The 23854-nt window shown below is 42.9% G+C and overlaps 1 long non-coding RNA gene across 1 annotated transcript; it reads left to right on the plus strand.

Moving 5' to 3' along the window:
* The first annotated feature begins 2739 nt into the window (after positions 1–2739).
* LOC129407686 (uncharacterized) lies at positions 2740–3490 on the plus strand. Its single transcript, XR_008631669.1, has 2 exons — positions 2740–3238; positions 3320–3490. It is a non-coding gene; the product is annotated as an uncharacterized LOC129407686 (long non-coding RNA).
* Positions 3491–23854: the final 20364 nt, after the last annotated feature.

Genomic DNA, 23854 nt, shown 5'->3' on the forward strand with positions numbered 1-23854 from the left:
ATTGCTTTGGTTATTTTTGGTTGGCCCGCATTGTAATGGTGGATAAAGCGTTTTTTGGACAGTTTCCTAACTGCCAAGATCAAATTGTGATCAGAAAGGCCAGAGATTAAATTGTATGTTTTTATTATCCTTTCAGGTCTGTTTGTAAATATAAGATCAGTGACTGTTTTACTATTTCTAGTAGTTCAAGTGGGCATTTGTATAAGTTGCTTGTATTGATATTTTGTCATAATTATTTTTAACTTTGATTTTGCACCATTGCTCATCCAATTAATATTAAAATCACCATATATTATACATTCATTATACTGATCAACAACAGACAAAAGGCTCTTCAGTTCATAATAAAAATTGGCATCATGTGATGGGGGATTGTAGAGTACAATTATGTTGAATTTCATATTGGGTGAGAGGGTAACAGTGAGTCCAAGGCATTCCAGGTCCACATTCAAATCAAGTTTAGAGCATGTGTAGTGCTCTCTCGTATGTAAATTCGTACCCCACCCCCTCGGCCTATAGTTCTGTCTTTTCTATAGCATGTGAATCCTGGTATGTTGATTAAATTGGTGGGTAAATTTTCGTTTACCTATGCATTTCTGAAAGCTGGTTAATCTAAATTTGAGTCCATGAGAAGGGACCTAATCTGATACATTTTTGGCATTAAACTTCTAATATTAATGTGACCTCCCATTATCCCTTTGGGTTTGGTAGTTGGGTTCCAAATAACTCTTGCATGATTTACTGTTTGAAAGAGATTATGTTCTTTTTGTTTCATTATGGCTCTATTGAGAGAACTCTTCTCTATTGTTGTGATTTTTGGTGGACAGGGATGTTCATTGAGCTTTATACAAAGAGGAGCAGCAGAAAAATCATTTATAGAGCTAGGAGCCCTGAGACTATTTGGGTGTTTATGACGTCATGCCGCAGTACTATTGAGTGACTGTAGAGTTAAGCTGATGTTTGTAGATAGGATACGTGATCCCACTCTATCTGGGTGTAGACCATCAGCTCTGAATAATTTTGGACGGTGCCAAAATGTAGTGAAGTTGTCCACAAAAGGTATACACCTGTCTCTACAAAATCCCTTTAACCAGGTGTGCAGTTGCCAGAGACGGCTAAACTTAAAAAAAAAAAACTGGGTGGGGGTAAAGGGCCCGAGATTACGCAGTGCTTGTCACTGTTAGATATGTTGTCAATTAATCTCTCAAAGTCCAGTTTGAGGATTTCAGATTGTTCTTGAGCTAAGTCATTAATACCAGCATCAATGACAACTGTCGACACAGCGCTGTTTGATTTAATGAGCTCCGTCGCTTTGACGTTTATGTCATTTACACGCGCTCCCGGGAAACAGAAGGAGCAGCTGTTACGCAGCCATACATGCCGCATCATTGAGGTTCCTACAATGAGGAGTTTAGGACATCGCTGCATGGATTGAGGAGCACCACCAAATCCACGATCTTCAGCGATGCGTTGCTGTAGACGAGGGGAGCGTTTATGTTTAGGATTGTATCTCCTTGCCTCCCTGTCTTTTTTCTTAACAATTTTTCAATTAAAAGCAACACATGTGGATAAATTAAATAAATAAATTGCAGGCCTAATCACCATTCTTTAAAGGTTGTATAGAGGATTTTTTAAGGGAAGTGAAATACAGCGACAGTCCTTTGTCAAATGTTGTGCATGTGTGACACCACCTTCCTCCTCCACAGCTCCCTCAGTAGAAACACCTCCTCCCACCTCCTTACTCTAGAAAGCACACTTGTTTACAGCTGTGCGCGTTCAGAATTATTGTTGAAGTGACCTGTCTAGAAATATTTTTGCGACAAACGCGTCAGGTTTCAGACCCTTCGTCTGCTTCAGTTCGCCATCGCTGGAAGGAATCTCCAAGAATCACCTCAGTTTGGCTTTGCTGCTTTTCCCCATCTCTTCTTCTTTCAGCGACCTCAAAAACGGACTTTCTTTTGCGGCGAACTGGTGGTGTATCTCTCTCTCTCTCTCTCTCTCTCTCTATATATATATATATGTTTTATTTGAAACTCATAAACCCCTCACAATGAATAATTAGAATTCTAAGGTAAGTGAGGGAAAACTTTGGACCATTGTCAACTGTTCCAACTGATCTTAAGAAGTAGAGAAAAAAAAACAGGTACAACACCTTTAACATCGTAAACAGTATTTTCATAGATTTTTTATTTAATACATTTATTTTATATTTTTTATTTTTGTTCTTACATTTTATGCAAAATCTAGTTTATTCATACATGCTGGCAAAGTTGTGCTTCCTCTATCCACTGTGAGTAAGTCTAAAGTGACAAATGCTTTATATTGTCAATATGAAATTATTTCAACATTTGTTTCTTGTAGAGTTCCTTCATATAGTTTCATTTTTGTGTTTTATTTAATGTGTTCAAGTTACATTCACTTTCCTGAAGTCCTTAAGTTACTCTTATTTGAGTAGTATTTATTTATATTTTGAACTTTTACTCTAGTCATTTCTTGGACCAATAATTTCTACTTCTACTTATTAACATTAATTTGAAGTAAAGCTACTCTTACAATAGAGTGAACAGATAAGGAGAGAGCAGGGGAAGCGGGCCCTTATACCAACTCCCTCAGTAAAAAAGGTTTGTTTCTAAAATGCCAACAAAGTAAATCTGGTCAAGTGTTCTCCCACTCAGCTGCAGTGTCCTGCTTTAAGCTGAAATACTTTGCCTGATCTTTAGAGACAGGGTCCTGTTCTGCGACCTCCTTATGTTATTCCACCTGGAGGAGGCTTTAGTGCAGTTTAAACAGGGACCATCTACAGCTCCTGTAGATCCACCTCAGCCCTGTGCTAACCCTCATCCCCCGTGGAGATGCCCTCAGGAAGAGCATTGTCCAGACGCAGGAGTTTTACTTCAAAGAGGACGGAGCAGTCTTGATAACAGCTTGTGGAGCGGTGGGACCTGTGCTTCTAATACTTGAGATGTTATTTGATGTTGGTGATTTTCGTACTGGTGTTTTGGATATTTATAGTCAGGTGCTCAGAAGAAATGTTTGTGAAGGGTTCTTTCTGCCCCTCCTACCCCTCCTTTCCCTGCTCCCTCTTCCCTTCTCTCACCTTATTTGGAATTTCCTGGGCGGGTCCCCAATTCTTCTCACCTGCTGAGCTCCACTCCTGGTTCCCATCAAGTAATCATCTCCTGCAATAAGAAACCAGCTGACCTGCTCTCCAGTGCCAGATCGTTCCGTCAACCCAGTGGTGAACTACTCAGGCTTTTTGTGTGTTTTTGAGCATTCTGAAGATTTTTATTCTTACCTGTTTCTTTTGTCCGTTCCTCAGTTCTTCCTTTTGGAGCCAGCCTCATCCCATTGCCACCTGTTCCACAAGCCCCTGGTCAGCCTCATCCCCACATACCTCGCACTTACAGCCAACCTGGACCCGTCCTGCCTCCCCTGGAACCTATCCCCTTTCTGAGACTATTTTTGTTAATAAATACTTTTGGTTTCTGCATATTTGGGTCTGACCAGTGATTTCTGTAACAATGTTCTACAATAATCCAAGCCTGGAGTGCTAAGTGACCCTTTCACACAGGATCTGCAGATACAGCAAATGCTCTATGGTCATTACATTTGAAGAACAGTCAGATGAGTAGAGCAGCCAAACATTTGACTCAACTAGGAGTGAAGTCACGCCAAAATAATATTAAGTAAAAGGTTGTGCAGGTGTGAGTGCGATCCAAAGAACCTACACAATCATGCACAGCACGGTTCTAAAGTCCTAGTGTGAGTAACCCTAGCACTCTATGAAAAAAGTAAAGCAATAGTTACTTTTATAGTGGAGTAACTCAGTTACTAACTCGGTTACTTACTTTTGGGAGAAGTAACTAGTAATTACTTTTAGTAATTACTTAGTTAATTATGCAGTTACTTTGAAAAACTAATTACTAGTAACGTGACCAACACTGAACAAATGACTCGAGTACAAGTAAAATGTATTTGGAAAACTACTACTCAAGTGAGAGTAACTTCAAGAGTAACTGTCGAAACGTAACATTTGATTTATAATTTGAAGTTAAATCAAAACGAAATATTAACCCACCATTTCTGTTCCGGGAAGGATTGTCTTTCTTGACAAAAGTAACTTTCTTCACCTCTCTTTCAAACCAAACCCAAATAACTATTCTGAAACCTTTTTCTACACTCTACTCTTGGATAAATGAAGGAGAGTGCCCAATACTGTTTTAAAAGTTCCTGTATTACCCAAAACTGACTTGTGAGCTTTTAAAGCATTTTATAATGCCATAACACCTCCTCAAAAACATACCTGGAGTTGTTTTATTTCGTTCACATACAGTATATTTAAGTAACCTTTGATTATAAGTTACATCTCTCTAATGCTCCAAATGCTCTGATCCACCTTGTGATGTCATGAAGTTAAAAAGCTACCTTTTCATTTAGAGAAACCTTGGATAGAGATTGGAATTTCTAGGGTTGAAATTATCCAAATGATTCTAGCCAAGAAAGCCACGGAAACAGAGCTTGCGATGCACATTTTTGCTTTAATGATGAGTCTGATGGGACTGATACATGAGCCAGTCTGTGCTCAGATGGTGATCTGGATGGTGCATTTGCAGGTGGCAAGGCACACTGTTGCCACAAGCGGGTCAGTGCAGCCATACGCCTCCTTCAGGTCAGGGCAGTTGCTGAACCGGTCAGAATATAGACAGAGGTTGTCTGCAAACACACAGAGGAGAGTTACAGTCAGGAGGATAGGAAGATGAGAGCTGCCTCATGTACAAACCCTCCTTACTCTGCAAAAAGGCATATTTAGGTTAAGTTAAAGGTCCATGACTCTAATAACCTTTTAAACCATGTTAGAATGCTGCTACCTCCTCAAAAACATACCTGTTGTTTTGTTTCATTCACACATTTGGTTTATTAGTCTGCTCACATCACACTTCCTGTATTGCCACATGACACAAGATGGAACTAAGTGTTTTCAGTGAGGACCAAAAAAAGTGGGCCACAATCGAGCCCCCAAAGTGCTGTGGGCCCCAGTGTGTTGCACCAGCAAATGCTACGCCCCCGTGTGTGAATGAAACAAAACATTCCAGGGATGTTTGTGATGAAATGTCAGAAAATAGTACGATACAGGCCCTTTTAAAATGACTTAAATTAAGAGCATTTACTTTTATTTCAATGGATTCAACTTGCAAATCTGATGCAATGTACAGTGGTGTTGTTGTGGAAAAAAAATGTATATCTCTTGAAGATAAATAATGAATCCATTTGCGAAGCCCGATGAGTTTTTGGAATATAGACCAAGGTTTATTCTTGTTACAGCAGATATGGACCGGGCCTAGGCCTGCCCTGGCCAAAGCCCAACAGCCTCTCCCATGTCCCCTCCAGAGCATTTGAGCTCTCAGTATTTATACAGAAATACAAGTTACATACATATCAATGCAGAGTGACTTTGGTTTCAGAGGCTGGTACTAAATTAACATACAGTTGATGATAACAAAGGGCTTCCTGAAGGTGGAGACAGTTGTGCCTGATGAACCTTTACACATGTTAATGACTGGTCTGGGTTTCAGGTAGAAATCACATTAATTTACACAAGACAGTTTGAGAGAAATCATTCCACAATCTAAATTTCTATCAGTGTCATTAGCAAAATGCACGTTAATTGTGTTTTGATGGTGCTCTGAAGGGGGAGAGACTTAGCATGGAGCGCAGAGGGAGAGGAGCCTAATCTTGTTCAGTCAATTCAATTTTAATACATTGTTTTGAGTGAATATAGAATTTTTAAAAACAACAAAGGAAACATGGTGATTTAAATATGTGATGTGTACATTAAAACAATTATGCAGAAATCAGAAATGATGTAATCACCCCCTCTGGAAGTACTTGTGTACATAGGAGGATGGTTTGTTATTGTCTTCTTTTATGCCCTTAAAAGTCTCAGATGGAGCTACAGTGGCAGAGTAGCTCACTACTGTTACTGTTAAATACCTAATACCAATTCAGGCACTGATGAGGAGGTGTGGCCACAGCTGAGTGTGAGGAGTGTGTGTGAGTAAGACTGGTGCTTTTCAAGGGATTATAGATGTAGACTGGCAGCCACATGTGCCACTACTGTGAATGGTCAGTGAAATGAAAGGTTCACTCTCAGAATAAAAAACAATTAACACATTAATATGATTCACAGTAAAGGTTTATGTAATCTCTGTACAATGAGTAGGTTTTGGAGAAGGCCTAATATTTGTGGCTCTGGTCTGACTCACTGCAGAGGCCATTGTCACAGGCTCTGGGGCAGGCTGCACAGGCTTTGCCAGAGGTATAGGGCATTGCCGGATCTCTATTCTCCCTGACAACGCATACACACAAGTCTCAAATACTGTATATGTACTTTTACTTCTTTTACATTGTTAAACCCTATTCACACAGGATTAGGTTTACCCTCTGGTAAACTGTAATAATTACAAAGTCATCTGTGTTTTTAGTCATGTGCGAATTGCACATGCGTAAAAATTTCCTTCCCACCATTTTCTAAAATAACTCTGTACACAGCATTGTTTTCAAAAAAGTTTTTCACATAATCAACCCACATAAATCATACCTACGCCAAAACCTCCGGGTGGCACCTGGATTAGATATAAACCTATAGCATTTATTTCATTTACAGTTGTAAGTATTACTCAAAAATACCTTGAAAAATGTGTATTACTGAGCCTCACCTCTCCACAAATATGTTAAAGAAGTTGCAAACTTGCTGCCCTCCAAGCTCTCATTCATGTCTGGTCATGGATATGATACATCAGTTGTATCTGCAAATGCAAACATATGAAAAGTGTTTGCACCAGAAGAAGTGCCACTGCTGCTCTGACTGCTTCCATGGTCAGGTGAATCTACTCAAACTCAGAGCTCCTCAGGTAAATCTAGTCCTGTGTGAACGCTCATGTCTGTAAACTGCTCTGTTTTTCATTTGTGCCTTGAAGCGATTGTGATTGAAAACAAATACAAATAACACTGTTCTCCAGCTATTGTTTTTTTCTAGAAATAAAAAGTAAAAAACATAAATGAAACTGTGGTAAAGACGTGACAAAGTGTAATTCCGTTGTTGTGGCAACCAAGCACCAGCAGCATCGAGCCTCTATGGAGAAGTTTGGGCTCTTTTGGTGCAAAGTTTGTGAAGTGTGTGTGTGATAGAAATTTTGATTGTGGAAAAATTTCTTTCAATCTGTATATCTAAATGAATGTGATTTCTACCAGAAATCAAATTCTACCATGTTAGTGACATGATTAATAAAAAGTCTTGTTTCGGTGTTTTATCAGTCCAACATTTTCGGAATAAAATCCATATATAAACACATAGTGTTCTGACATTGCTTATCCTTTTGAATGTACACAAAAACACTGACGTCCCCAGGACGAAACTAGGACTAAACCAGGACTAAAACAGTAAATCAAGACTAAACCTTTACTAAACCAGGGGCCTAATTAATAAAAAACTGCGCAGGAGTTGTCGTGTGCTAGTGCGTACGCAGTGTAGCTACAAGAGGCGTGCGCCACACGAACTCCATATTTAGAAAACTCACCGCACGCACTGAGCCAAGCAATTTTTGCTAGTTGCAGGTGTAGATCCCACGTGCAACTAGAAATTGCGCATGCAAACCCACGTCACATCACGCCCTCTCCACACCTCCACCTCACCATAAAAGGAGAATGCAAAGTGACCCATGAATGAGATTTCCCTAAACATGAGCGGATAATCAGTGGGACAGAGGGAGGGGGACGCTCCACACAGCACCACGCGCTCACATCAACCACTTAAACAAGGTTTAATATATAAATACAAAACTAAAAATGACAACAATGACTCATCTGTTCATTTAACAATATTTCATAATATTTAGGCAGCACATCTTTGCAGTAAAGCCCATGTGTTTTCTTGCTGTTTCAAGAGTTTTAGCGTTATATTTTTAAGTCTGCCTATGATGTGTGTGTGGACTGGCCCTCTATATATAAACATATACATAGATATGTAGCACGCGTTTATGAATGGTGAGCGTATGCAAGAGATTCAGATGCCCTCCCCTGGAGGGATATAAGGATATGAGGACACAGATTTAGCATGTAACACATCAGATACAGGTGTTATTCTGACAATTAAAGTCCACGCGAAACATCCAAACTGCTAACCTGTGAGTGCGTGGGCTTGGGTCGGGACGGGCACGGGCATTATTCTGTTCTTTATACTGTCAGACAGCGGCTCTCATTTGCCAGAGCTCCCTACTACACAAAAATGTAGGGAATATTTATGTTCGGGCAGTAGGCATCGTGCCGTGCGCAGACTCGGGCCACTCTGACGCTCGGTGCGTAAAGACTAAATCAAAAAGCCTGGCTTCTACTGTGTCGAAGAGAAGAGTATTTTTCTCTCAGGTCGGGTCATTATTTCGTCCTCTGTGTTGGTCACAGTCTGTGTTCTATAGGAGTCTATGGTCGCGGTGTGGACTGTGGGAGACCTTGTGCTGCTCCGGGAACATGGCCGTGCCTGGAGTTTCAAATGTATAATATTGTGGAGAATAATGAGTGGAATAAACAGCCCTTCTCCCTGTTTTTTCTAACCAAACACTTAAATGCACAAATCTGAAAGTAATTCTTTTATATATGAGGATTTTCTGATCAAACTCTTCCTCAAACTCTGTTCACTTCTGCTCCTCTTCACGAGTGTCGCTTTTTCCCCATGTCTCCAGACTTTGCGTAGAGCTTACAGGAAGTCCCGAGTTGGCGTAGAGTTACGCAAAGCACCACACTTAACAATGGTTTCATAAATCCCGCGGTTGGCGTAGAGAGCGTGTACGCAAGGATTTGTGCGTAAGCAAGCTTTACAAATGAGGCCCCAGAACTGACACAGAACTCATTGTCGAAACGGGCTCGAAGGTGACCGCAGGAGAAAGGAACGGCTCAGCTCCGCACCTCACGGAGGTAAATGCGCTCGTTCTCCTATCGCACTTTACACGAGGGCGTGCGGTTCTCTCAAGTCCTGGTTTCAGCAACTATTTGTGGGCACCCGACCCGGTGCAGGACTCTGCTGTGGTGTTGTATTGTGCTATGAGTTGGAGTAACCAACAGAGGGAGCTCTAATACACTGCATTGTGAATGCCATTTTTTGAAAGATGCTGTGCACTGAATAAGAGTGAAGTAAAGAGAGACCTGAAGCTGATACACGTCTCATGCCTGTTTATTAAACTTTTAATGCTACAATACCACATACAGACGCGTAACTTCTTTGTTCCTTTAGCATGTCCAGAACTCCAACTTTTTGTGCTATGGTTATCTTCCTCTTCCTTTTTTTTGTGCGACCGCAGGAGCCTTTGTTGGTGCAGAACGTTTCGCCAACATTGTGGTTTTTGTCGGGGAGAAAACTTTCAAATAGGCCGGGAGCCAGGTTCCCCCCTCAAGATGTTTTTTGCTACCTTTTTTCACTATTATTTCCTGTTATATTATATCTTGGGCCATCACACGTTGATAGGGACCAACCCCAACTCGGCCCATTTGGTCTCAGGGCCGAAAAAAACATCCTTTTTAAGAAAATCTATTTGCGAAATGATGTAACTGTATAATATTAAGGTACTGTAACTGCATACATGGTCAAATAACCCTAAAATTTTGCATGGTGTATCCTGACACATGGGGGAAACTAGCAGAAAAATATTCTGGGGCTTGCTGCCTTTCTACTGTCAAATATCACCCTCAACACATACCCCAAAAGACAAATCTGCCTGACAAATAGTCATCAAAAGTGATCATTTTCAAGCATTTTATTGCATATATCACTGCCTCAAATGACATGAAAAACTTTCCAAGTTTATAAGCTTCAATTTAAGCCCAAGATGACCTTTGTATCTAGAGGGAAACAGCTGCTATGACCAAAGTTCTTCTTTGTACCTCAAATCAGCAGAACGCAGAACTTTCAGGCATTACCATTACATATGTGATTAAGCAGGATTATTTTCATAGAAACAATATTTGAAAACAGTTGTCTCATGTACTGCTGGTACTATATGAAGTGAATTACATTAAAAGTGAATAATATTAAAACTCCAGGTGAACAGAGGTCAGGGTCAGAGAAAACTATGGTGATCAGGTTACACACAAAAACACACACAACTAACATCCTAACCCTTCATGCAACATCCCCTCAGAAGTTATTTTCCAAAGACAATTTTGAGAGAAGTTGATACATTTTTCTGGTTATAAAAAAGAGATTGAGTCTATTGGGAGATTGGTGTCCTTTTCTAGGCGTCCATGACTTCTAGATTGAACATTAGCTATTGCCAGATTGTTAGATAACAGAATTAACCCAATGGAGCTACTGGTGAGAGTACGGGTGGGAGAGAAATTATGGTGTGTATGTGTCAGAAGCCCTTTATGATGAGTCACATACGAAGGCCAGTTACGTCGCCCAGAATGGCGTTACCAGGGCCCCACCCTGGAGCCAGATCTGGGGTGCCCTTCCGTGGGCCCGCCACCTGCGGAAGGAACCATATGGGGCCGGTGCGAGAGATCTGGGCAGCAGATGAAGGCGGGGGCCTCGACGACCAGATCTCCGGACATGGAGACTGGTTCTGGGGACATGGAATGTCACCTCGCTGGGGGGGAAGGAGCCTGAGCTTGTGCGGGAGGTTAGATATAGATATACTATATCTACCGAGTAGATATAGTCGGGCTTACCTCCACGCACAGTTTGGGCTCTGGTACCCAACTCCTTGAGAGGGGCTGGACTCTCTATTTCTCTGGCGTTGGCCGCGGGGAGCGGCGGCGGGCTGGTGTGGGCCTGCTCATTGCCCCACAGCTCAGCTGCCGTGTGTTGGAGTTCACCTCGGTGAACAAGAGGGTCACTTCCCTGCACCTTTGGGTCAGGGACAGGTCTCACTGTGGTGTCGGCCTACAAGGCGAACAGCAGTGTAGAGTACCCAGCCTTCTTGGAGTCCCCGGGAGGGGTACTAGACAGTGCGCCGACCGGGGACTCTGTTGTTCTAGTGGGGGACTTCAACGACCACGTGAGCAATGACAGTGACACTTGGAGAGGGGTGATTGGGAGGAACGGTCGCCCTGATCTGAACCCCGAGCGGTGTTCTGTTATTGGACTTCTGTGCTAGTCACAGTTTGTCCATAACGATCACCATATTCGAGCACAAGGGTGTCCATAAGTGCACATGGCACCAGGATGCCCTAGGCCGGATGTCGATGATCGACTTTGTAGTCGCGTCATCTGACCTCCAGCCGCGTGTCTTGGACACTCGGGTGAAGAGAGGGGCTGAGCTGTTAACTGATTATCACCTGGTTGTGAGTTCAGTTCGCTGGTGGAGGAGGAAGCCGGAAAGACCTGGCAGGCCCAAGAGTGTAGTGAGGGTCTGTTGGGAACGTCTGGCAGAGCCCTCTGTCAGAGGGATTTTCTACTCGCACCTCCAGGAGAGCTTCTCACAGATTCTGGGGGAGGCTGGGGACATGGAGTCCGAGTGTGCTTCGTTCTCGGCCTCTGTTGTCGATGCGGCCGCTCGTAGCTGTGGCCGTGCCTGTCGCAGCAGGAATCCCCGAACCCGGTGGTGGACACCAGAAGTAAGGGTTGCCGTCAGGCTGAAGAAGGAGTCCTATCAGGCCTTGTTGGCTCATGGGACTCCTGAGGCAGCTGATGGGTACTGGTAGGCCAAGCGTGCTGCAGCCCGTGCGGTTGTGGAGGCAAAAACACAGCTGGGATGAGTTCGGAGAGAGCTGGGATGAGTTCGGAGAGGCCATGGAGAAGGACTATCGAATGGCCTCAAAGAGATTCTGGCAAACCGTCCGGCGCCTCAGGAGGGGGAAGCAGTCCTTCACCAACACTGTTTACAGTGCGGGAGGAGAGCTGTTGATCTCGACTGAGGACGTTGTCCGGCAGTGGAAGGAATACTTTGAGGATCTCCTCAATCCCACCATCATGTCTTCCAAGGAGGAAGCCAAGACTTGGGACTCTGAGGCGGACTCGTCCATCACCCTGGCTGAAGTTACTGAGGTGGTTGGCGAGCTCCTTGGTGGAAAGGCTCTGGGGGTGGATGAGATCCGTCCTGAGTATCTTTAAGTCTCTGGATGTTGTGGGGCTGTCTTGGCTGACACGCTTCTTCGACATCACGTGGCGGTCGGGGACAGTGCCTCTTGACTGGCAAACCAGGGTGGTGGTCCCTCTGTTTAAAGGTTGTATGGAGGATTTTTTTTTTTGTTTAAAATTGTCAATGATAGCATTATAGAGATGCAGTAGCCTTGTAATTATGATGACCAAAAAAAAGAGAATAAAAATTCATCAACTCTGGACATGGTGGGGCCAGCTAAACATTTGCCAATAGATAACGACACTGCCTCGTTATCTGTTAGCTGACAGGCTGTCAATCAATCTCCCTACGTTTCTAGCGTAACTGACTTGCCTGCGCGCCGCCGGTACGTGGTTTACGTACGCCTGTCACGCAGTCCACAGACGCAAGCCGCACAGACGCTGTTTACTCCACCAACGCAACAGTTCTTAGCGGCTTTTTTTTACCTATATCTTCCTCGCAGTTAGCACAAAGTTTGTTGCAATGGCGAGAAGAATCCAGGAGCAGTTAGCCGCAAAAGAAAGTCAGTTTTTGAGGTCGCTGAAAGAAGACAAGGGGAAAAGCAGCGAAGCCAAACTAAGGTGATTCTTGAAGATTCATTCCAGGGATGGCGCAACTGAAGCAGACGCAGGGTCTAAAGACTGATGGACTGGTCCACAAATTACTCCTGGACAGGAAACTTCTGCTTATTATGAAAACGTACTTTATTTCCAAGAGCTAGTCAAATGTTTTTCAGGACACGAAAACGATGTCCTATGTCTGAAAACGTAATTTTCAAGGCAAAGAAAGAGTCCGCTTGCTGCTGCGTGTTGTAGCTAGTTCATTCGCACTGAATCTCCGCGCAACCTTCTCTGCACCCCTTTCCTGCTCCTCTCCCGCTGCCCGATCCGCTCTTCCCCCTGCTCCTCACTTCTTCGGGCACGGAATCTCCGCGCACCCCTCCCCTCTCTTCTCTCCTCTCCCTGCTCCCTGCTCCGCTCTTCTCCCTGCTCCTCACTTGTCGTCCGCGCATGAAATGTCCGCGCACCCCCTCCCCCCGCTCCTCACTTCTCCGTCTTGCCTAACCAACACTGTAGTTAGTTGTTTACAAGTCATGTGCAGCGCACCGGCTGTAAACAAACCTGTTTCTGGCGTAAGGAGGCCGGAGGAGGCGTTTCTACGTAGGGAGCTGTAGGGGAGGGGGGGTGGTTTCACGCATGCACAACATTTGAAAAAGGACAAACAGTCGCTGGATTTCTCGTTCCTTGGAAAATCCTCTATACAACCTTTAAGAAGGGGCACCGGAGGTGTGTTCCAGCTACAGGGGAATCACACTTCTCAGCCTTCCTGGTAAGGTCTATGCCAGGGTACTGGAGAGGAGAATCCAGCCGATAGTCGAACCTCAGATCCAGGAGGAGCAGTATAGTTTTTCCTGGCCGTGAAACACCAGCTCNTAGATAGGATACGTGATCCCACTCTATTTGGGTGTAGACCATCAGCTCTGAATAATTTTGGACGGTGCCAAAATGTAGTGAAGTTGTCCACAAAAGGTATACACCTGTCTCTACAAAATCCCTTTAACCAGGTGTGCAGTTGCCAGAGACGGCTAAACTTTAAAAAAAAACTGGGTGGGGGTAAAGGGCCCGAGATTACGCAGTGCTTGTCACTGTTAGATATGTTGTCAATTAATCTCTCAAAGTCCAGTTTGAGGATTTCAGATTGTTCTTGAGCTAAGTCATTAATACCAGCATCAATGACAACTGTCGACACAGCGCTGTTTGATTTAATGAGCTCCGTCGCTTTGACGTTTATGTCATTTACACGCGCTCCCGGGAAACAGAAGGAGCAGCTGTTACGCAGCCATACATGCCGCATCATTGAGGTTCCTACAATGAGGAGTTTAGGACATCGCTGCATGGATTGAGGAGCACCACCAAATCCACGATCTTCAGCGATGCGTTGCTGTAGACGAGGGGAGCGTTTATGTTTAGGATTGTATCTCCTTGCCTCCCTGTCTTTTTTCTTAACAATTTTTCAATTAAAAGCAACACATGTGGATAAATTAAATAAATAAATTGCAGGCCTAATCACCATTCTTTAAAGGTTGTATAGGAGGATTTTTTAAGGGAAGTGAAATACAGCGACAGTCCTTTGTCAAATGTTGTGCATGTGTGACACCACCTTCCTCCTCCACAGCTCCCTCAGTAGAAACACCTCCTCCCACCTCCTTACTCTAGAAAGCACACTTGTTTACAGCTGTGCGCGTTCAGAATTATTGTTGAAGTGACCTGTCTAGAAATATTTTTGCGACAAACGCGTCAGGTTTCAGACCCTTCGTCTGCTTCAGTTGCGCCATCGCTGGAAGGAATCTCCAAGAATCACCTCAGTTTGGCTTTGCTGCTTTTCCCCATCTCTTCTTCTTTCAGCGACCTCAAAAACGGACTTTCTTTTGCGGCGAACTGGTGGTGTATCTCTCTCTCTCTCTCTCTCTCTCTCTCTCTCTCTCTCTCTCTCTATATATATATATATGTTTTATTTGAAACTCATAAACCCCTCACAATGAATAATTAGAATTCTAAGGTAAGTGAGGGAAAACTTTGGACCATTGTCAACTGTTCCAACTGATCTTAAGAAGTAGAGAAAAAAAAAACAACAACAACAACAAAACAACAAAAAAACAGGTACAACACCTTTAACATCGTAAACAGTATTTTCATAGATTTTTTATTTAATACATTTATTTTATATTTTTAATTTTTGTTTTTACATTTTATGCAAAATCTAGTTTATTCATACATGCTGGCAAAGTTGTGCTTCCTCTATCCACTGTGAGTAAGTCTAAAGTGACAAATGCTTTATATTGTCAATATGAAATTATTTCAACATTTGTTTCTTGTAGAGTTCCTTCATATAGTTTCATTTTTGTGTTTTATTTAATGTGTTCAAGTTACATTCACTTTCCTGAAGTCCTTAAGTTACTCTTATTTGAGTAGTATTTATTTATATTTTGAACTTTTACTCTAGTCATTTCTTGGACCAATAATTTCTACTTCTACTTATTAACATTAATTTGAAGTAAAGCTACTCTTACAATAGAGTGAACAGATAAGGAGAGAGCAGGGGAAGCGGGGCCCTTATACCAACTCCCTCAGTAAAAAAGGTTTGTTTCTAAAATGCCAACAAAGTAAATCTGGTCAAGTGTTCTCCCACTCAGCTGCAGTGTCCTGCTTTAAGCTGAAATACTTTGCCTGATCTTTAGAGACAGGGTCCTGTTCTGCGACCTCCTTATGTTATTCCACCTGGAGGAGGCTTTAGTGCAGTTTAAACAGGGACCATCTACAGCTCCTGTAGATCCACCTCAGCCCTGTGCTAACCCTCATCCCCCGTGGAGATGCCCTCAGGAAGAGCATTGTCCAGACGCAGGAGTTTTACTTCAAAGAGGACGGAGCAGTCTTGATAACAGCTTGTGGAGCGGTGGGACCTGTGCTTCTAATACTTGAGATGTTATTTGATGTTGGTGATTTTCGTACTGGTGTTTTTGGATATTTATAGTCAGGTGCTCAGAAGAAATGTTTGTGAAGGGTTCTTTCTGCCCCTCCTACCCCTCCTTTCCCTGCTCCTCTTTCCCTTCTCTCACCTTATTTGGAATTTCCTGGGCGGGTCCCCAATTCTTCTCACCTGCTGAGCTCCACTCCTGGTTCCCATCAAGTAATCATCTCCTGCAATAAGAAACCAGCTGACCTGCTCTCCAGTGCCAGATCGTTCCGTCAACCCAGTGGTGAACTACTCAGGCTTTTTGTGTGTTTTTGAGCATTCTGAAGATTTTTATTCTTACCTGTTTCTTTTGTCCGTTCCTCAGTTCTTCCTTTTGGAGCCAGCCTCATCCCATTGTCACCTGTTCCACAAGCCCCTGGTCAGGCTCATCCCCACATACCTCGCACTTACAGCCAACCTGGACCCGTCCTGCCTCCCCTGGAACCTATCCCCTTTCTGAGACTATTTTTGTTAATAAATACTTTTGGTTTCTGCATATTTGGGTCTGACCAGTGATTTCTGTAACAATGTTCTACAATAATCCAAGCCTGGAGTGCTAAGTGACCCTTTCACACAGGATCTGCAGATACAGCAAATGCTCTATGGTCATTACATTTGAAGAACAGTCAGATGAGTAGAGCAGCCCAAACATTTGACTCAACTAGGAGTGAAGTCACGCCAAAATAATATTAAGTAAAAGGTTGTGCAGGTGTGAGTGCGATCCAAAGAACCTACACAATCATGCACAGCACGGTTCTAAAGTCCTAGTGTGAGTAACCCTAGCACTCTATGAAAAAAGTAAAGCAATAGTTACTTTTATAGTGGAGTAACTCAGTTACTAACTCGGTTACTTTTTGGGAGAAGTAACTAGTAATTACTTTTAGTAATTACTTAGTTAATTATGCAGTTACTTTGAAAAACTAATTACTAGTAACGTGACCAACACTGAACAAATGACTCGAGTACAAGTAAAATGTATTTGGAAAACTACTACTCAAGTGAGAGTAACTTCAAGAGTAACTGTCGAAACGTAACATTTGATTTATAATTTGAAGTTAAATCAAAATGAAATATTAACCCACCATTTCTGTTCCGGGAAGGATTGTCTTTCTTGACAAAAGTAACTTTCTTCACCTCTCTTTCAAACCAAACCCAAATAACTATTCTGAAACCTTTTTCTACACTCTACTCTTGGATAAATGAAGGAGAGTGCCCAATACTGTTTTAAAAGTTCCTGTATTACCCAAAACTGACTTGTGAGCTTTTAAAGCATTGTATAATGCCATAACACCTCCTCAAAAACATACCTGGAGTTGTTTTATTTCGTTCACATACAGTATATTTAAGTAACCTTTGATTATAAGTTACATCTCTAATGCTCCAAATGCTCTGATCCACCTTGTGATGTCATGAAGTTAAAAGCTACCTTTTCATTTAGAGAAACCTTGGATAGAGATTGGAATTTCTAGGGTTGAAATTATCCAAATGATTCTAGCCAAGAAAGCCACGGAAACAGAGCTTGCGATGCACATTTTTGCTTTAATGATGAGTCTGATGGGACTGATACATGAGCCAGTCTGTGCTCAGATGGTGATCTGGATGGTGCATTTGCAGGTGGCAAGGCACACTGTTGCCACAAGCGGGTCAGTGCAGCCATACGCCTCCTTCAGGTCAGGGCAGTTGCTGAACCGGTCAGAATATAGACAGAGGTTGTCTGCAAACACACACAGAGGAGAGTTACAGTCAGGAGGATAGGAAGATGAGAGCTGCCTCATGTACAAACCCTCCTTACTCTGCAAAAAGGCATATTTAGGTTAAGTTAAAGGTCCATGACTCTAATAACCTTTTAAACCATGTTAGAATGCTGCTACCTCCTCAAAAACATACCTGTTGTTTTGTTTCATTCACACATTTGGTTTATTAGTCTGCTCACATCACACTTCCTGTATTGCCACATGACACAAGATGGAACTAAGTGTTTTCAGTGAGGACCAAAAAAAGTGGGCCACAATCGAGCCCCCAAAGTGCTGTGGGCCCCAGTGTGTTGCACCAGCAAATGCTACGCCCCCGTGTGTGAATGAAACAAAACATTCCAGGGATGTTTGTGATGAAATGTCAGAAAATAGTACGATACAGGCCCTTTTAAAATGACTTAAATTAAGAGCATTTACTTTTATTTCAATGGATTCAACTTGCAAATCTGATGCAATGTACAGTGGTGTTGTTGTGGAAAAAATGTATATCTCTTGAAGATAAATAATGAATCCATTTGCGAAGCCCGATGAGTTTTTGGAATATAGACCAAGGTTTATTCTTGTTACAGCAGATATGGACCGGGCCTAGGCCTGCCCTGGCCAAAGCCCAACAGTCTCTCCCATGTCCCCTCCAGAGCATTTGAGCTCTCAGTATTTATACAGAAATACAAGTTACATACATATCAATGCAGAGTGACTTTGGTTTCAGAGGCTGGTACTAAATTAACATACAGTTGATGATAACAAAGGGCTTCCTGAAGGTGGAGACAGTTGTGCCTGATGAACCTTTACACATGTTAATGACTGGTCTGGGTTTCAGGTAGAAATCACATTAATTTACACAAGACAGTTTGAGAGAAATCATTCCACAATCTAAATTTCTATCAGTGTCATTAGCAAAATGCACGTTAATTGTGTTTTGATGGTGCTCTGAAGGGGGAGAGACTTAGCATGGAGCGCAGAGGGAGAGGAGCCTAATCTTGTTCAGTCAATTCATTTTAATACATTGTTTTGAGTGAATATAGAATTTTTCAAAACAACAAAAGGAAACATGGTGATTTAAATATGTGATGTGTACATTAAAACAATTATGCAGAAATCAGAAATGATGTAATCACCCCCTCTGGAAGTACTTGTGTGTACATAGGAGGATGGTTTGTTATTGTCTTCTTTTATGCCCTTAAAAGTCTCAGATGGAGCTACAGTGGCAGAGTAGCTCACTACTGTTACTGTTAAATACCTAATACCAATTCAGGCACTGATGAGGAGGTGTGGCCACAGCTGAGTGTGAGGAGTGTGTGTGAGTAAGACTGGTGCTTTTCAAGGGATTATAGATGTAGACTGGCAGCCACATGTGCCACTACTGTGAATGGTCAGTGAAATGAAAGGTTCACTCTCAGAATAAAAAGGGCTATACAATTAACACATTAATATGATTCACAGTAAAGGTTTATGTAATCTCTGTACAATGAGTAGGTTTTGGAGAAGGCCTAATATTTGTGGCTCTGGTCTGACTCACTGCAGAGGCCATTGTCACAGGCTCTGGGGCAGGCTGCACAGGCTTTGCCAGAGGTATAGGGCATTGCCGGATCTCTATTCTCCCTGACAACGCATACACACAAGTCTCAAATACTGTATATGTACTTTTACTTCTTTTACATTGTTAAACCCTATTCACACAGGATTAGGTTTACCCTCTGGTAAACTGTAATAATTACAAAGTCATCTGTGTTTTTAGTCATGTGCGAATTGCACATGCGTAAAAATTTCCTTCCCTCCATTTTCTAAAATAACTCTGTACACAGCATTGTTTTCAAAAAAGTTTTTCACATAATCAACCCACATAAATCATACCTACGCCAAAACCTCCGGGTGGCACCTGGATTAGATATAAACCTATAGCATTTATTTCATTTACAGTTGTAAGTATTACTCAAAAATACCTTGAAAAATGTGTATTACTGAGCCTCACCTCTCCACAAATATGTTAAAGAAGTTGCAAACTTGCTGCCCTCCAAGCTCTCATTCATGTCTGGTCATGGATATGATACATCAGTTGTATCTGCAAATGCAAACATATGAAAAGTGTTTGCACCAGAAGAAGTGCCACTGCTGCTCTGACTGCTTCCATGGTCAGGTGAATCTACTCAAACTCAGAGCTCCTCAGGTAAATCTAGTCCTGTGTGAACGCTCATGTCTGTAAACTGCTCTGTTTTTCATTTGTGCCTTGAAGCGATTGTGATTGAAAACAAATACAAATAACACTGTTCTCCAGCTATTGTTTTTTTCTAGAAATAAAAAGTAAAAAACATAAATGAAACTGTGGTAAAGACGTGACAAAGTGTAATTCCGTTGTTGTGGCAACCAAGCACCAGCAGCATCGAGCCTCTATGGAGAAGTTTGGGCTCTTTTGGTGCAAAGTTTGTGAAGTGTGTGTGATAGAAATTTTGATTGTGGAAAAATTTCTTTCAATCTGTATATCTAAATGAATGTGATTTCTACCAGAAATCAAATTCTACCATGTTAGTGACATGATTAATAAAAAGTCTTGTTTCGGTGTTTTATCAGTCCAACATTTTCGGAATAAAATCCATATATAAACACATAGTGTTCTGACATTGCTTATCCTTTTGAATGTACACAAAAACACTGACGTCCCCAGGACGAAACTAGGACTAAACCAGGACTAAAACAGTAAATCAAGACTAAACCTTTACTAAACCAGGGGCCTAATTAATAAAAAACTGCGCAGGAGTTGTCGTGTGCTAGTGCGTACGCAGTGTAGCTACAAGAGGCGTGCGCCACACGAACTCCATATTTAGAAAACTCACCGCACGCACTGAGCCAAGCAATTTTTGCTAGTTGCAGGTGTAGATCCCACGTGCAACTAGAAATTGCGCATGCAAACCCACGTCACATCACGCCCTCTCCACACCTCCACCTCACCATAAAAGGAGAATGCAAAGTGACCCATGAATGAGATTTCCCTAAACATGAGCGGATAATCAGTGGGACAGAGGGAGGGGGACGCTCCACACAGCACCACGCGCTCACATCAACCACTTAAACAAGGTTTAATATATAAATACAAAACTAAAAATGACAACAATGACTCATCTGTTCATTTAACAATATTTCATAATATTTAGGCAGCACATCTTTGCAGTAAAGCCCATGTGTTTTCTTGCTGTTTCAAGAGTTTTAGCGTTATATTTTTAAGTCTGCCTATGATGTGTGTGTGGACTGGCCCTCTATATATAAACATATACATAGATATGTAGCACGCGTTTATGAATGGTGAGCGTATGCAAGAGATTCAGATGCCCTCCCCTGGAGAGCTAAAGGAGCAAGGGAGGGATATAAGGATATGAGGACACAGATTTAGCATGTAACACATCAGATACAGGTGTTATTCTGACAATTAAGTCCACGCGAAACATCCAAACTGCTGAACCTGTGAGTGCGTGGGCTTGGGTCGGGACGGGCACGGGCATTATTCTGTTCTTTATACTGTCAGACAGCGGCTCTCATTTGCCAGAGCTCCCTACTACACAAAAATGTAGGGAATATTTATGTTCGGGCAGTAGGCATCGTGCCGTGCGCAGACTCGGGCCACTCTGACGCTCGGTGCGTAAAGACTAAATCAAAAGCCTGGCTTCTACTGTGTCGAAGAGAAGAGTATTTTCTCTCAGGTCGGGTCATTATTTCGTCCTCTGTGTTGGTCACAGTCTGTGTTCTATAGGAGTCTGTGGTCGCGGTGTGGACTGTGGGAGACCTTGTGCTGCTCCGGGAACATGGCCGTGCCTGGAGTTTCAAATGTATAATATTGTGGAGAATAATGAGTGGAATAAACAGCCCTTCTCCCTGTTTTTTCTAACCAAACACTTAAATGCACAAATCTGAAAGTAATTCTTTTATATATGAGGATTTTCTGATCAAACTCTTCCTCAAACTCTGTTCACTTCTGCTCCTCTTCACGAGTGTCGCTTTTTCCCCATGTCTCCAGACTTTGCGTAGAGCTTACAGGAAGTCCCGAGTTGGCGTAGAGTTACGCAAAGCACCACACTTAACAATGGTTTCATAAATCCCGCGGTTGGCGTAGAGAGCGTGTACGCAAGGATTTGTGCGTAAGCAAGCTTTACAAATGAGGCCCCAGAACTGACAACAGAACTCATTGTCGAAACGGGCTCGAAGGTGACCGCAGGAGAAAGGAACGGCTCAGCTCCGCACCTCACGGAGGTAAATGCGCTCGTTCTCCTATCGCACTTTACACGAGGGCGTGCGGTTCTCTCAAGTCCTGGTTTCAGCAACTATTTGTGGGCACCCGACCCGGTGCAGGACTCTGCTGTGGTGTTGTATTGTGCTATGAGTTGGAGTAACCAACAGAGGGAGCTCTAATACACTGCATTGTGAATGCCATTTTTTGAAAGATGCTGTGCACTGAATAAGAGTGAAGTAAAGAGAGACCTGAAGCTGATACACGTCTCATGCCTGTTTATTTTACTTTTAATGCTACAATACCACATACAGACGCGTAACTTCTTTGTTCCTTTAGCATGTCCAGAACTCCAACTTTTTGTGCTATGGTTATCTTCCTCTTCCTTTTTTTTTTGTGCGACCGCAGGAGCCTTTGTTGGTGCAGAACGTTTCGCCAACATTGTGGTTTTTGTCGGGGAGAAAACTTTCAAATAGGCCGGGAGCCAGGTTCCCCCCTCAAGATGTTTTTTGCTACCTTTTTTCACTATTATTTCCTGTTATATTATATCTTGGGCCATCACACGTTGATAGGGACCAACCCCAACTCGGCCCATTTGGTCTCAGGGCCGAAAAAACATCCTTTTTAAGAAAATCTATTTGCGAAATGATGTAACTGTAAATATTAAGGTACTGTAACTGCATACATGGTCAAATAACCCTAAAATTTTGCATGGTGTATCCTGACACATGGGGGAAACTAGCAGAAAAATATTCTGGGGCTTGCTGCCTTTCTACTGTCAAATATCACCCTCAACATACCCCAAAAGACAAATCTGCCTGACAAATAGTCATCAAAAGTGATCATTTTCAAGCATTTTATTGCATATATCACTGCCTCAAATGACATGAAAAACTTTCCAAGTTTATAAGCTTCAATTTAAGCCCAAGATGACCTTTGTATCTAGAGGGAAACAGCTGCTATGACCAAAGTTCTTCTTTGTACCTCAAATCAGCAGAACGCAGAACTTTCAGGCATTACCATTACATATGTGATTAAGCAGGATTATTTTCATAGAAACAATATTTGAAAACAGTTGTCTCATGTACTGCTGGTACTATATGAAGTGAATTACATTAAAAGTGAATAATATTAAAACTCCAGGTGAACAGAGGTCAGGGTCAGAGAAAACTATGGTGATCAGGTTACACACAAAAACACACACAACTAACATCCTAACCCTTCATGCAACATCCCCTCAGAAGTTATTTTCCAAAGACAATTTTGAGAGAAGTTGATACATTTTTCTGGTTATAAAAAAGAGATTGAGTCTATTGGGAGATTGGTGTCCTTTTCTAGGCGTCCATGACTTCTAGATTGAACATTAGCTATTGCCAGATTGTTAGATAACAGAATTAACCCAATGGAGCTACTGGTGAGAGTACGGGTGGGAGAGAAATTATGGTGTGTATGTGTCAGAAGCCCTTTATGATGAGTCACATACGAAGGCCAGTTACGTCGCCCAGAATGGCGTTACCAGGGCCCCACCCTGGAGCCAGATCTGGGGTGCCCTTCCGTGGGCCCGCCACCTGCGGAAGGAACCATATGGGGCCGGTGCGGAGAGATCTGGGCAGCAGATGAAGGCGGGGGCCTCGACGACCAGATCTCCGGACATGGAGACTGGTTCTGGGGACATGGAATGTCACCTCGCTGGGGGGGAAGGAGCCTGAGCTTGTGCGGGAGGTTAGATATAGATATACTATATCTACCGAGTAGATATAGTCGGGCTTACCTCCACGCACAGTTTGGGCTCTGGTACCCAACTCCTTGAGAGGGGCTGGACTCTCTATTTCTCTGGCGTTGGCCGCGGGGAGCGGCGGCGGGCTGGTGTGGGCCTGCTCATTGCCCCACAGCTCAGCTGCCGTGTGTTGGAGTTCACCTCGGTGAACAAGAGGGTCACTTCCCTGCACCTTTGGGTCAGGGACAGGTCTCACTGTGGTGTCGGCCTACAAGGCGAACAGCAGTGTAGAGTACCCAGCCTTCTTGGAGTCCCCGGGAGGGGTACTAGACAGTGCGCCGACCGGGGACTCTGTTGTTCTAGTGGGGGACTTCAACGACCACGTGAGCAACGACAGTGACACTTGGAGAGGGGTGATTGGGAGGAACGGTCGCCCTGATCTGAACCCGAGCGGTGTTCTGTTATTGGACTTCTGTGCTAGTCACAGTTTGTCCATAACGATCACCATATTCGAGCACAAGGGTGTCCATAAGTGCACATGGCACCA

This window comes from Boleophthalmus pectinirostris, unplaced genomic scaffold (genome assembly GCF_026225935.1).
Source record: "Boleophthalmus pectinirostris isolate CB_2022bp ecotype Guang Dong unplaced genomic scaffold, ASM2622593v1 HiC_scaffold_13, whole genome shotgun sequence".
NCBI classification, from domain to species: domain Eukaryota; kingdom Metazoa; phylum Chordata; class Actinopteri; order Gobiiformes; family Gobiidae; genus Boleophthalmus; species Boleophthalmus pectinirostris.